Source organism: Zalophus californianus, chromosome 13 (genome assembly GCF_009762305.2).
Source record: "Zalophus californianus isolate mZalCal1 chromosome 13, mZalCal1.pri.v2, whole genome shotgun sequence".
In the NCBI taxonomy this organism is placed as follows: domain Eukaryota; kingdom Metazoa; phylum Chordata; class Mammalia; order Carnivora; family Otariidae; genus Zalophus; species Zalophus californianus.
This window is the reverse complement of record NC_045607.1, coordinates 12,566,482-12,581,070: the sequence shown is the minus strand read 5'-3', so window position 1 is coordinate 12,581,070 and position 14,589 is coordinate 12,566,482. Positions and strand designations below refer to the sequence as shown.

The following is a 14,589-nucleotide window of genomic DNA, read 5'->3' as shown; positions in this document are numbered from 1 at the left end:
TGTGGGCTTTACTCTAATTGAAATGGGAAACCACCGGAAGAGTTTAAGCAGAAGGCGATCTGATCAGATGTTGACTTTTTGGGGGTCTCTCTGGCAATGGACTAATAAAATGGAACATGGGGGGACAGGGTAGACATAAGGATAGTCAGGAGTCAACCGTGATGGCCCAGGTGAGTTAGGAATCTTCGAAGATTCCAAACCTGTGAAGATTCCAGAGCAGGCAGATGTTTCTCCTTCTGTCATCTTGTCGCTTAATTATCTTTAAGTCCCTCTTCTACACAGTGTCTCACGGATAGCAGATCCCAAATCAACATTGAATTAATTCATTTAGTCATTCAACAGATATTTATTAAGCACTAACTACATGCCAGGCACTTTCCTGGTGGCTGAGCTATAGCAGTAAACAAAATAAACAACAACAAGCTGCTGTCCTCCTGGGATTACCTTCTGGTTGAGTAGGCACAGTAAACAGAAAGACAAATACATGATGTAGTGTTGTGTGATGATAAGAACTATGAAAAAGAATAAGAGGGTAAGGGGCTAGGGAATCGGGAGGTTTTATTGTAGATAGGAAGGTTCAGAAAGGAAGTGACTTTTTTTCTTTAAGGACTTACTTATTTTAGAGAGCGAGAGAAAGAGCACACCTGGGGGCGGGGGCAGAGGGAGAAGGAGAGAGAGAGAATCTCAGGCAGACTCCATGCTGAGCATGGAGCCTGAAGCCTGAAGTGGGGCTTGATCTCATGACCCTGAGATCATGACCTGAGCTGAGATGAAGAGTCAGGCACTTAGCTGACTGACCCAGCCTGGTGCCCCAAAACGAGGTGACATTTGAGCAGAGACCTAAGTGAAATCAATGAGTGAAGCCTCCAAGTAATTAGAGGGGAAATAGGGTCTTTTTATGCTACACATCATCCTGTATTTTTTATATATATTACCTCACTTCTCATAGAATCCCTGTTTATTGCAGCTATGGAAATTTAGGCTCAGAGAGGTGAGATCACTCAGCTTATGTGAAAGCTGGAACCTAAGCCCAGGTTTCATTGATTCTAAAGCCTCATGATGTACCCATGCTAGCAACAAGAATCAGTCCCAACACTTAAGAGTCCACTAAACTTTTTTCCTGCCTTATGGCCAGAAAATGGCTGTCTTATTCCATTGTGTTCTCGGTATTCTATAAGTCGGAATTAACACTGTGCTTTGAAATCTGTGAATTTGGAGCGATGTAACCTAGTGTTTAAGAACCAAGTAGACCTGAATTCAAGTCCAGTACCTGTTTGCTTGGTTAGTTCATTAATTTGCTCAGCAAATTTTTACAAATGGATCATGTGTCAGGCTCTGGGCTAGGGGCTGGGGATATATGAACCCGATGTTTGTCTTCATGGAGGTCACAGGCTGTGGCCAGGCCCGGCCCCTTCTTTATAATCTACAGCTTATCTGTGGCATTTACTATTACCTACAGTTTACAGATGAAAACATTAAAATTCAAAGAAATTAAGGGACTTGCCCAAGATCACATGGCCAGTAAGTTGCAGTCAGGATTCGAATCCTCAGTTTTTCTGTTCCTAGAGTACATGCTCTTAATCCTGCACTGTCTTTATAAATGGGTAATTCTGGAAAGTGCTAAGTGTGTTCATGGACATCAGATGTAAGACTTGCAACTGGAATGGGTAGTAGTCAGCAGATTTGTTTTTTAGTTCTTGTTCTTTTGTTTGTGAAATCTTGGAAAAACCACTTAACCTCCTTGAGCCTCAGTTTCCTTGTATACCAGATGAAGAGATTATTCTGTGGCCTGCCGCGTCCCTCTGGAACTTTAAAATTCTGTGGATGCTATGAATTTATGCTGCTAAATGCTCATTGCTGACTTCGATTCTTCTGAGAGTGGCCCAGTTGTGTATCATATTATTCTTTCAAAGATCCAGTTGACATAATGTGCACCTCTGCAGCCCTACAGAGTTAATGATTGCCCTTGTGCATTGTATGTAAGTTTGAAGGATCAGTGAGTTTTACTTAAATTTCCAAAGACTTGGGGATCTGTTACTTTATATTTTACATTATTTTATGTTGGTTAATGGGAGTAATCTAAGAGAAAGTTGACGGACCGAAACCGTCTGCTCCTGCAAACCTCATTTTTTATATACTTACTTCCCTTTGACAAGGTGGTAAGGTCATGAGGCCCCTTACTGAATTATACATTTGGTAGTTTTCCAGATAAAAAATGAATGATCTGTTCTTCATTATGGAGGCAGTGTCATATGAGAGGATAAAGGTTGATTTAGACATAAAGAGGACGAAGGTTTTTATTTGGTTTTGGCAGTGACTTCCATATGACCGTGGGCACGTCACCCTAGCAGCCTGCTGCCTTCTAGTTCCTTACTTGTAAAATAAGTGAAATAATACATAATGATAGGTAGAGATTTGGTGGGATTAGTAGAGAAAATAGATTAAGTCGTATGATCTCCTTAGAGGAAAGAAACTATATAAATATAAGATACCGATGTTATTTCAGTAAACTTAGTTTTGTAGATAACATAATTGTAGTTTAGGAGAAAGGAAGAAATGAAGAAGGGAACTAATATGTTGAGTGCCGACTATGTCGCAGAACCTGGTCGGTGCTTGACCTACATGGGGACAGTGTCATGGTTAAATTTCTGCCTTGGTACCACAGAAGCGTGCAGTTGGGTTCATCGTGTCCTACTTTTAGCTGGGTGACAGTGGCAGCTGTCCCCACCTCTCTGAGACCCAGGGAGGTCATCTTTAAAATACTCACAGGACCTGCCTTCTGTGGTTTTGGGGAGATTTCAGTGAGATAGTGTACACAAAGATGTTGATGTTTAGCCAGTACCCAGTGAATGCTAGCAAATGTCCCTCCATTCCCTTTCATAAATAGGCAGGAGCACCATTCCCTGTTAAGGACGAGGAAGCTGAGATCCAGAGGAGGGCTGTTGGTTCCGGGTCACATAGCTGGTAATTGGCAAAGCTGTGAAGAGGAAAATAATACGCCAAAGCTTCTGTTAGGAGGTTGGGAGGTGTGAGGGAACCCGAAGCTTACGCATATTCCGAGCATCGGATTCTGATTATAAAATTTCAAAGTTTAGTGCTAGGAAAATTTGCCTTTCCTGATCGATCTTGATTCTTCCTCTGCCTAATGATCAGTCTGCAAGTTTTCTGGCCTTAACTCTGGCTGCCCAGAGCTAAGTTTTATTTGCAGTTGGCAGCAGATCATGGCTAGGACCTCGTCCTTATTATACTCCTCTGATTCTTAGGTTCTTATTTAAATGAGTCAGTGGAGTATGTGGCTCTTGCTAGAATCTGCCTCTGATCCTTTTGGGAAAGAGGGGGAAGATAAATCCTAAGTTGACAACAGGTCAGACTTGGAGCCATCTTTCACCGCCTCTGGGAATGCAGCCCCAACTGGCTGTGCACAGGTTCTTCTCGTGGCTGTCCTTGTACAGTGACACTGAGCCTCAGAGGCTGGCTTCTGTCTGTACCCACGGGCAGTGTGTACAGCCTTTGTTTTCTCCTCTGGCCAGTGTTCTTTCATTTAGAGAAGTCAGCCTACTGGATAGATTCTTTGATCATTCCTGTTAATGTTTCAAATTCAGTGAAATTGTTCCTTCTACTTTTTCTTTCCTATTTATGTAATCACATTTGGGGTACTCTTTATTAATCACCTGCTCTGCAGGTGTAGTGCCTGAGGGTGCTGTGCTGAATGCCTTATAGTTTCTCCCCGAATTCTCACAACACTCCGATGAGGTCAGGAGACTGTTCCTATGCCTGTTTGACGGGTGAAGTGTCTGAAGCTCACGGAAGTAAACACCCATTGTCATAAAGCTGTAAGTGGCAGAGGCAGGATTAGAACTCACATCTTTTTTTACTGCCTTTTTCCCTGATCTGGTTTCCTGATGGCAGGTCTCTCTGGAATATTACTCTTTCACTGCACTGAGTGAAGTGATTGGGGAACCTGAAAAGTTTTGAGCAGGAGATCCTTTTCATCAGGCCAGATTTCCGCCCTGACCCCATTCACATCTTTATTATGCCCCCAAACAAGCACACACACCCACATTCCATTGCTCATCAGTTTACCAAATTTCAGTGAGAAAACCACACAAAGTAGAGTGAGGCTGCTTGTTGGAGAGTGCTGACCTCATGTCTGCCTTTAGAGAAACCTGTAAGGAATCATGAATTCACTGAAGAAATAAAAGTACGTGTGATTGACTCACTCCCTGCTGAGGTTGCGTTCTTCCTTGATTGTCCCCTTCTGTCGTTATTTTTCATCAGTGTCCGCATTGATTTTATTTTAAGTAGAATTAAAGAAAAAATTAAAATATCTCCATCTTGTTCTCCATGGGGAACCACTCTTAGCACCTTGATTTCCTAGACTTTTTTCTATGCAGATTCAAACACGTGTCTCCATCTCCTCCATTTTTCTTGTAATGATAAGGGATTAAATTACATACACTGTTCTGCACTTGTTTTTTAACTTAACAATGTGTCATTACTCTCTGATGAGAATTCCTCCGCACTCTTTTTAAAGGATACGTAGCAGTTGCATTTTACACACAGCATTAACTAGTTCGCAGTTGTTGAATGAGTTCGTTGTTGAAAGTTTTTCTCTTTTACTAACAGTGTCATTAAGGCTCTTCAAAGTTTGCTTCCGGTTCTACTGGGAGTAGGAAGTGGTAGGGCGGGGGGACTGTAATTGGGAAACAAGGGAACAGGGGGAGCCTTAGTATAGCTGTTGCTGCTTGATTGTCTCAGTGCTCGTTTTCAACAGTGGGCTGCATATTGCTGAGCTTCTTAGCGACGTGGACATTTCAGAGCCAGACAGCCATCTGCAGTGCACCCAGGTGACCCTCCAGGGCTGCCCACTGCTTTCCTCAGTCTATTGATTTAAATGTTAAATTCATCCCAAAACACCCTCATAGAAACTTCCAGAATAATGTTTGACCAAATATCTGGGCACCCTGTGGCCTAGTTAAATTGACACATAAAATTCGCCATCGTAGTTTTATAGACCATTATAAGGATTTTGGCTTTTGTTTGGAATAAAATGCGAAGTCACCAGAGGGTTTTGAGCTAGGGAGTGACATGATCTGAGTTAGGTTTTTGAAAGGCTCATACTGGTTGCTCTTTTGAGAATTCTGTAGGAAGGCAAGGGTGAAAGCAGGGTCTAGTTAAGGAGCTATTGTAGTAACCCAGGCATGATGATGGCCTAGATAGCTTAGTAATGGTGGAGTTGGTAAGAAGTGGTTGAATTCTGGATACTTTTTATAGAAAAAGCTGCCTGGATTTGCTGGCAGGTTGGTTGTGAATTTAGAAAAAGAGGACTCAGAGATGCCTCCAAGGTTTTTGGTCTGAGCACCTGGAAGGATGGAAGTGCTACTCACTGACAGGGCAGATTGTGGGAGGGCCAGTTGGGGGTAAGCGAAGGACAGGTTTTGTATGTGTTTATTTTGAGATACTGTGAGATCTAAGTGGAAAGGTCAAGTAGGCTGTTTGATCTATAAGTTTAGAGTTCAGAGGACAGGTGTGGGCCAGAGAAATCTGGGAGACGTGAACCTATAGAGGAGGCTGTGAAATTAGGTGAGATTATTTTATGGAGTAATGTAGATCATGAAGAGAAGGGGTTTGGTGGATATAGCCCTGATGGTCCACTTCAAGATTTATGGGTCAGGGAGGTGAGGAGGAGCCAGCAAAGGAGACTGAGACTAAGTGGCCAGAGAACCCGGAAGACATGGGTCCGGGAAACTGAGCAAAGCGTTTTAAAGAGGAGGGAGTCATTGGCCATGCTGAACATGGCCAGTGAGTCCAGGGAGAGAAGGTGTGAGAATGATCACTGGTTTTAGTGACCTGATTTATCCACCACTTAATCTCTAGGTATAAAGGAAAGCACAAGGGCTTTGGGGTTCAAATCCCTGTTCTGTCACTCTGTGTATGTCAGCTTGGGTCCTATGAGAAGCAGATGCCAGGACAGAATCAGATGTGTAAGAGGTTTATGGGAGGAAATGCCCGTGAAAGAGACAGAGTACGGGTCTGCCACCAGTGAAGAAAGGAATAGAGGGGGATTGGGTGGGAGGAGACCCCCTGCAGTGCACCTCTGAAAAATTCACCCAGGCTGAAGGGGCGTTCCTGAGCAGATTGCCCGTTAAAGGAGCCCCTCTGTCAGGTATGGCCAGTGCCTAGCAGTCTGGGGAATGTGCCCACTGCTTAATTGTTAGAAGCCTCAGCTTCCTTATCTGTAAAGTGGGAATCATTTCTATGGTTGTGAGGAGTAATGGGATATCATATGTGGTACTCTTAGTGTGGGGCTTGGCATGTCATAGGTACCTAATCAATTTTAATTCCTTTGTCTTATAGTATTTGGCACTATCTAATTCTCCTGATAAAAGAGTTCTTGGAAACATTATTTTTCTGATTATTTGGAAGTGAGACCAATGATACATTACTTCTGTTTAGTGATTACACTTTTGGTCCTTAACTCTCCCCCTCTTCCTCACCAACTCCCTCCCCCCAACCTCGTGTTCATTTTTTTCTATCTTTTCCCCCATTTTTAGGGGTGGGAGGAGTTGAGTCATGATGTTGTAATTATTTTGGAATTTCAGTTGCTCAGGAATACTGCAGTTTGATTGTTAATGAGAATTCAGTTTGTTCTTTGAATGTGAATGATGGCAAATAAGACCTCCTAGAAGGTATATCCTGAGTAAGAAGATCTGAGGACCAGTCCTGGCTGTGGTGTGAGATTTGCTTTGTGTTTCTGGTGAGCAGAGGGACCTTGGCTCTTCTTAACACCCTCAGCCCACTGAGCTGCTTGGCAAGGCCTCCCAACAGTCAGACAGTTGCCATCGTCAGGTCCCACTTTTCCTTCGGGCATCGTCGGGGATGATAGACCTTATGCCCAGGTAGGCTCCTTCCCTCAGACTTCATTCTTTACTGGAATCTGATTCCAGTAAGAAGCCCTGCATTACAGTTCTCCTAGCCCAAATCCCCTTTCCCAAGTACTTTTCCCCCACTATATCCTGACATATGATTTCTCATGAACGATGACCAGGTTTTTTCCAGGGAGAGCAAGCCAGGTGTAAGGCAAGGTAGGATGGTCCCCAGGCTGAGTTCACTAGGGGCAGGGAGCCATGATGCAGCCAGGGAAAGGCAGCATGGAAAGCTGGGGGAGCCAAGGTTACCGTCAGAGAAACCATGAAAAGAAAACCAGTGAAGAGAGTTATGTGACCTTACACTGGTTATTTCAGTTCTCTGAGTCTCAGTGTCCTCATCTGTAGAATTGGATAATAGCCACATTTACTCTGGGGCAGATGTATTGGGGGACACTCCTGAGACGGATAAAGGGGAGGGGGAGCAGGAGTAGAGGGAAGAGCCTTTGGACCGTGACACAGGCCTGACACCCGTGAAGAGAGGAAAGTCAGGCAGTGAGAGTGAATGTTAGTTTTTAAGTGGTTGCCGTCAAAGGAGCTGTTGTCACAGAGCATTCCTGTGACCTTCCCTGCATAGTGATCGCGCACTGTTGCAGGGAGCAGTATCAGCACTGCCGATCCCCAGGTGAGGAAACAGGCGTGCCTCCTGTCCTTAGGCTTTCCGTCCAGCAGACAATCACTGTTCAGTGACAAAAACCAGAGAGGCATAGGACCTTCTTCAGCAGCTTTACTGAGATATAAGTCACCCACTTCAACAATGCAGTGGTTTTTGGCATATTCAGAGAGTTGTGCCACCATCACCACAATCAATCTTAGGACATTTTTCATCACCCCAGAAAGAAACTCTGTACCCGCTAGCAGTCACTCCCAGCTTTATTGTCCAGCCACCCTGCCCCACTTGGGATTGCTGTAGGCGACCACTAATCTGCTTTCTGTCTCCATGGATTTCCCTGTTCGGAGCATTCCATAGAAATGGAATCACACATTATGTGGTGTTTTGTGACTGGCTTTTTCCCCTTAGCATGATGTTTTCACGCTCATCCATGCTCTAGCACGTATAAGTACTTCATTCTTTTTATTGCCAAATAATATTCCATTGTAGGGGCATATACCACATTTTATTTATCCTTCTGTAAGTTGATGAACATTTGAGTTGTTTTCCACTTTTTGGCTGTTAGGAATAATGCTGCTGCTGTGAATGTCATTGCACACACTTTTGTGTAAACATATTTTCAGTTCTCTTGGGTACATATGTAAGAGTGGAGTTGCTGGGTCATATGACAGCTCTTTTTAACTTTTTGAGGATCTGCCAAACTTTTCCACGGGGGCTGCACATTTTATACTCCCACCAGTAATGTATAGGGGTTCCAGTTTCTCCATCTCCTTGCCAACACTTATTTTATTAGTTCATTGTTATTATTACCACCATCCTAGTGGGTAAGATGTGGTATCTCATTATAGTCTTGATTTGTATTTCCCTCATGACTGCTGATGCTAAGCATCTTTTCATGTGCTTGTTTGGCATTTATATATCTTCAGAACAATGTCTGTTGAAGTTCTTTACCCATTTTTTAATTGAGTTGTTCTTTTGTTAAATTCTAAGAGTTCTTTGTATATTCTGGATACTAGACTTCTAGATATATAATGTTCATCTCTTAATTGTAAAAATGGTACACATTTATTGCAAAAACTCAAATCCTACAGAAAAACAAAAAGTTTTTACTGTTCCCCAAATACTCTTCCATGAAGTAACTTGATGAGTTTGGTGTATATCCTTCCAAATTGTAAAAGATGCATATACAAACCTATATGTATATATATATTTAAGTTTACATAAATGGGATTGAATATCTGCCTTTTTTTTTTTTTTTTTTAAAAAAACATGCCTTGTATACATACCTTCATGGTGATCTCATTGTTTTGGCCGCTGCAGAGAAATACCCTTTTGAGGTGGGTATAATACTGATAAGGAGACTGGGGCATCAGAAAGTTTAATTTGTTCAAGGTCACAGATTAGTCAGCAGAGGAGTCATTATTCAGATTGAAGCTGTCTGCTTCTAGAACCCATGTTCTTGCCACACTGTCATGTTGTTCATCGGGCTGCCAACCGGGAGCCCGTCTTCCAGCTCTGTGGCCTCCTCGTCTGGCTGCTCTAGGGCCTTGTGAACCTTTACCTGAGTAGTGGGTCTGATGTGTGCATTCCAGGAAACACCCTTTTCTTATACAACCCACACACAAGCAGACCTTCAGCAGTCCTGAAAGGGAAAAATAGAGAAGAAGGCCTAGGGACTTCATTTGGGCTGGGGCAGCGGCACACTGCATTTGAGCAACTGCAGTTGCTTTTGCAGCCCTTTCCTTCTCACCGCCCACTTACCACTGCTCCTTGCTCAGGGCTGCTCGTTCTGCTGGCTGGGTTCCAGTCCCTTGTTTCTTCCTGCCTTCCAGGCCCGCGAGGACCTCTGTGCACTGTTAGGGTGCCTGCCTCCTCCTCTCTGGCGTGGCTTCCCACCCAGCCTGCGGCTTTTCAGGTGTGCCTCCTGCTAGTTCAGGATCCACGTGTGTGAAACGAGGGCTCCCTCCCAGCATAGAGGTTCTGGTTGAAACACGTAAGAAAGTGCAATCAGGAATCAAGAGTGGAACATGGACAGAGGAGAAGGTGCCACCAACACCTGTGCAAAAGCTGCACCCCAGAGGACAGGCTCCTGTCTTCCCTGTCCTCCCCGCTTTGTGTCCTGCACCTGTCTACAGAATGTGGCAGCTGACTGCTACGGGTCAGATCACTTTTCCATTGCAGTCCTCTGTAGATTCCCTTTCTCCTTTCTCCCCACTGCACTTGGACTTGTAGGGAAGCTGGAGGGGGAGTAATGAACTATGTATCTAAGCAGGCCTTAATGTAAGAGCAGTGCTGTTCTTACCACTTCCACTAGTAAGAAGAGCTGCTTCGGTTTGCCCAGCACCAAGAAAGGAGGTCTAGCGTGCAAGGGTCAGCTGCACGGGGCTGTGAGGATTCACAGAGCTAATGCACGGAGTGTTATCACCTCAGGTCCTGGCACAGGGAAAGAGCTCTGCAAATATTAGGTATCATTATTATTATTGAATGGGAGCAGATGCCATCCGAGTCAGATGTCTAGGCAGACGCAAGTGGGCCCTTAGTGTGACAATAATAAGATTCTTCCATGTCTCACCTGTGGTGTTTTATTTTCTTCATGGCAGTCACGTTTCATTTTATATATTTACTGGTTTTTCTCTTTCACTAGAACATGGATAGGAGTTGCTCTGTCAGTTTTGTTCATGGCTCTATCCCTAGCCCTGGAACAGGGCCTCGCGTGTAGTAAGAATGCAAAAATGCCATCAGTGTTTATGGAATAAATGAATACAAGCACTTACCGTATGCTCACTGCTATTCCAGGTGCTGTTTGTATTCACTAATATATTCATAACAATCCTCTGAGGTAGGTAAATTATTACTCCTCTTTTAGAGCTGAAGAAACTGAGTCCTAGGGGAATGGGGTTCTTTGTGCCCCATGTCACACACAGTAAGTGGAGAAGCGGGCTGTCTTTCTCAGAGCCAGGGCTTGGACCCCCCTCCCTCAGGAGGAGACATCACCAATATTTTTATTACTGATAGCATTGACAGCTTTTAAATAGTTAATATGTACATAGGCAGAGTTCTTTAACCATCTGCTCATTTGCTTCTAACACTCACTGTGGAAGAAACGTAACATTTTTATTACTCCCCCTTCATTTGACAGTTGAGGAAATAATAACAGATAATGTTTATTGAGCACACTACCATGTGCCACACATGTATTACCTTTGAATCCTTACAACAGTCCCATTAAGTTAATGGTATTATACACATTTGACAGATGGGAAGATTGAGGCAAAGAGGTAAAATTACCCACCCAGGGCCATACAGTTAAGACGTGAGAGATCTGAGCCTCAAACCCCAGCAGTCTGGCTTCAGGGACTGTTCTCCTAAGTGCTTCGCTAGATGTCTTCTCAATTCATAGAGGACAAGTTACTTGCGCCCAGTCACCCAGCTCACAGGGGGTGGAGCCGGGATTGGAAACCCAAGTCTGCCTTCACCACCAAACCTATGTTTTTTCTCCTGTACGTGAGAACTGAGGGAAGAGTTACCTGCACTCATCTTTGCACTTGGGTTTCCGTCCCACTCGAGTGACAGGGAAGACATCGGCTGACTTAATCAAGGTCACTCTGCTAAGAATGTGGAGATTTGAGCCCCGACCTCAGCCTCCTTTATCTTTTCATCCTGCTAGGCTGTACTTCAGCATGGTATGTCTGGCTGAGCCAGGCCTTTAAGAGTCACAGGACCATCATCTGAAAGCGGGGGGCCAGTTGTGTCCCGAGAGAAAACTGAGGTGACTGCGGGTGGGTAGAAGTCCCTGCAAAGTGCTGGTGTGATTTCCTTTGGGCTAAAAGGACACCTGATGTCTTTATGAGACTTTAGTGTATGTACAACAGGCTGGTGAGCTGGGGGTGGTGAGGGTGAGGAAAGAAGGGAGGGGGGAAATTGTATACCTAGAAGCGTAGGAAGTCTGGCTGGGCTATACAAACAAAAACATTTCCTTCAGGGCCAGTGGCCCCGAGGCAGCGGGCAGCGCCCACCAGCGAACAATGAAGTCAGGCCTGTGTCTGCTGCTGATTGCAGGCTGATGCTCCTCCTGGGGGGAAGTCTCCCAGAAGCCGGTGAGGAGGTGGCGAGGTTTGTCTCCGTGGAGCTGTCAGAGATGTGTTTTGATGGGACGTTCCCTGGAAGTGCAGCTTTCTTCTCCCTCAGCCTGTCCCCCTGTCCTGTTGGAGGAGAGCACCTGCCTCCCCCAGCCCCCACCGCCTGCTCTCCTGTGTTCCCCTTCTTTCACTCTCTGCTTCCCATCCATTCAACAGTCCAAGCTCAAGCTACTAAATCCTTTTGATGGTTTTCTCCCTCGCCATTCACTTCCTGTTAGTACCCCCAAGCCCCGGAGAGTCTGTGGTAAGAGTGAGAATGCAGCCACCCAGTAGTGAGCTTCTATCTATAGTGCACACGTGCGGCGGCGTGCCAAGCCCTTGCTACCACCCTTTCACTTAATACTGGCTTCTGCCCTCTTAGTAACATTCTTCCTGCCACTGTCTACACAAAGAACCAGTTTGGAGAAGTTGAGTAGCACGCTTACAGTTCTGAAGCTGAGAAGTAGCAGAGCGGGGGTGGGGGGATTCCAACTTAGGTCTTCTTGGCTTTGAAGCATGTTTTTTCCACATTTTAAAGTCCCCTCTAAGTAACCAGCGATCCTTTTGAAGTTGAGCGTCTGACATAAGTGGACTTTACTGTAATTGCCAACGCTGAGCATAGCTTCCTCTGATATACACCTGGTGAATAGCTTTGTACATGTGTCCCATTCTCAGGGAAACAATAGGAAGTATCACTGCAGTCCGGGGGATTCTCTGCTGTGTGAGTTACCATCAGGGCATGCCCTCTGCTTATTGTTCATGGGAACATGCTCAAGGAATTTTGCAGGAAGGCCCCCATCCAGGATGTTACTGGAAGACCTGCCTGGTGGAGTATGTACAAACAAAGTGTGACCCTGCCAGCTCAGCCAAAACCCCTGCCTTATGCTGGGAGGCTCTCTGACCCTAGCGGAAAAGCCTGCTGTCTTCATCATCCAGCCAAGAAGCTGTTAAAGGGCGGCTTCACAGCCTCCCAGTTGTGCCTGCCTAGAGGCCCTTGGGTAGATTTGCCAGGAGCTTAGATCTCATTTGTACGTTGCTATCTATACAAAATACAAATCTGATCATGTTTCCTGGGCCTCACTCAAACTCATGGGACTCCATGTTGTTCCTAGGAATAATCTACTAGGACTCTTTTAAACTTTTTTATCGTGGGGCGCCTGGGTGGCTCAGATGGTTAAGCGTCTGCCTTCAGCTCAGGTCATGATCCCAGGGTCCTGGGATCAAGTCCCGCATCGGGCTCCCTGCTCCTTGGGAGCCTGCTTCTCCCTCTGCCTCTCTCTCTCTCTCTCTGTCTCTGTCTCTCATGAATAAATAAATAAAATCTTTAAAAAAAAAAAAAACTTTTTTATCATGGTAAGATGTACATAAAAAATTTACCGTTATTTAAAAGTGTATAGTTCAGTGGTGTTAAGTACATGTACATTGTTGTGCAACCGTCTCCAGAACCCCTTTTTCATTTTGCAAAACTCAAAGTCTATACCCATTAAACAATAACTTCCCATTCCCTTAACCCCCTGGTGAGCTCCCGGAAATTGCTGTTCTACTTCCTGTCTCTCTGAATTTGACTATTCTAGGTACCTCGCAGAAAGTGGAATCATACCATATTTGTCCTTTTGAGTCTGGGTTATCTCACTTAGCATAATGTTTTCAGGATTCATCCACGCTGTCACATGTGTCAGATTTCCTTTCTAGGCTGAATGCAGTTGCACTGTGTGTATATATACCACTCGTGTGTCCGATCACTTGTCGATGGACCTATGAAGCCTCAGTGTGACATTGAAGGGCTTGTGTGCATACTCTTGCATTTGCCAGGCTGATCAGCCTCCTCCTTTGGGATAGTCTTACTCCTCTTTCTGTCCTCAGCCTCACTGCCTTTTTCAGTCCCTCAGAGAGCAGTACCCACCTTCTGACCTGGAAAGATGCCTTTACCTTACACAGACCATTCCCGTGGGTGGAAATGATCTCCCCCAGCCCTTCCACTCTTACGCAGCTTTTTTTTTTTTAAATGTATACCGTCTTCTTTTTTTTTTTAAGATTTATTTATTTATTTATTTGACAGAGAGAGAGAGAGAGAGAGCATAGAAAAAGAGGGAGAGGCCAAAGCAGACTCCCCACTGAGCAGGGAGCCCTACTTGGGGCTTGATCCCAGGACCCCGGATCATGACCTGAGCTGAAGGCTGACGCTTAACCAGTTGAGCCACCCAGGCACCCCACCACTCTTACACATCTTAATTTAAATATCATTAGTTTAAATGTCCCCACATTTTGTTCCTAGAGTCCCACAGGGGACCTCGGTCAGACTCCGCTAATTATTTTCATAGAAGTCTGTATGTCTTCATTGTGCTTATTAGAACTGTAACTTATTGATCAATTGTGCATATGTTTGTTTAATGACTGCCTCCGTTGCTAGACAGTAGACTCATGTGTTTAATGCTACATCTCTCATGGCTGGCATCGGGGCTGGCACATAATATGTGCCCAGTAAACAGCTGTTAATGAAACTACAAATTAAATGAATGAATTAGTACCGAAAAGAGACAATTTCAGGGCTACATGCTGGGAGCATTTGGATTATAAAATGTACACGAGTTGTTAAGTTCCTAGTAGGATCTCAAAAAGTCATCTTGCTGAAGCTTCGATTGTTTGCCCTGTCATTTCTCTGTTGATCAAAACCTCCAAGAATAAACTCTTCATTACTTGATGATGCCTCAGTGAGGGCCAGCACATAAACAGCAGCAGCAAAGGCAACTGACACTCTCTGATTGCTTATGCTCTACCAGGCTTTTGTACTGTGTACACTCCACCTAGTCTCTCATGGAATCCTCACAAGAACTCTGAAAGGTAGATGCTGGGGTTTTTTCGTTTGTTTGATTTTCATTTCTATTTCCAGATGAGAAGACCAAGGCCCAGAGAGTTTAAACAACTTGTTTGA

At 44.6% G+C, this 14,589-nt stretch overlaps 1 protein-coding gene across 3 annotated transcripts in view; it reads left to right on the top strand.

The window, feature by feature from the left end:
* Nucleotides 1-14,589, top strand: part of MRRF (mitochondrial ribosome recycling factor) — a 58,000-nt gene that overhangs the window by 22,679 nt on the left and 20,732 nt on the right. The window lies entirely within an intron of this gene.